The sequence below is a fragment of the Marmota marmota genome, unplaced genomic scaffold (assembly GCF_001458135.2).
Source record: "Marmota marmota marmota unplaced genomic scaffold, marMar, whole genome shotgun sequence".
Classification (NCBI taxonomy): domain Eukaryota; kingdom Metazoa; phylum Chordata; class Mammalia; order Rodentia; family Sciuridae; genus Marmota; species Marmota marmota.
In genome coordinates, this window is record NW_026000241.1 from 20,634,001 (window position 1) to 20,635,019 (window position 1,019).

Below are 1,019 nucleotides of genomic sequence, written 5' to 3' on the forward strand. Positions count from 1 at the left end.
TATTATATTTTTCCTGATGTTTTCCTGTTGTTTGTCCCTCCCGCATGGATATATTCCTGGTTCCTAGAATACTTGGTGAATGCTAAGTGTATCTGCTGAGTGAATACATGTGGGGAGTCCTCAGGGATATGAAGACACCAGTGGGTCAGGAGCAGAGAGATGAGAAGTTGGCAGAAGAGACCCAGGAAGCCAGCTGAGTACATCATGAAGACCCTTAGGCTCATCTAAGGATTTTGGATTTCATCTTGAATGCAGTGGGAAGCCATTTAAGGAGTTTAATCAGGAGTACAGGGGGATCTCATTTACAATAAAGAAAATTCGTTGTGTTGATAGAGAGAAATAGATTAGAAGTGATGGAGAATGGATGTGGAAGATCAGTAGGAAAAGTTCCGGCGTTGACTACTGGATTTGAAAGTGTATCCACACTATGGAAAACAGTATGGAGGTTCCTCAAAAAACTGATGATCCAGCTATCACTCCAAAGGAAATGAAGTCAGCATACAAACGAGACACCTGCATACCCACATTTATTATACCACAATGCATAATTGCCAAGATATGGAATCGGCCTGGGTGCCCTTTGACAGATGATTGGACAAAGAAAATATGGCCTATACACATAATGGAGTGTTAAAGAAGAGTGAAATCCTGTCATTTGCTGAAAAATGAATGAATGGTGGACATTATGTTAAGCAGAATGAGCCAGACACAGAAAGACAAGTATCACGTATTTTCACTCATGTGAAAACCAAAGGGGGAAAAATGACCAGAATGTAGAAGAACTAATAGGGGAGGGAAGGAGGCCTGGGGATCAGGGAGAGAAGGGAGGACAGGAGAGGGTAGAAGGGAGGCTAGATATGATATGTATCCTTATAAATGAGAAATGTGTATTTCCAAGCCAGACAGAAAGAAACATACTGCGTGTTCTTTCTCATGTGTGGAAACTAAAAAGAAGTTGACCTGAGGATAGTATAGTGATTACTAAAGAATGAAAAGGGTGTATGGGGGGGGGGGGCAGG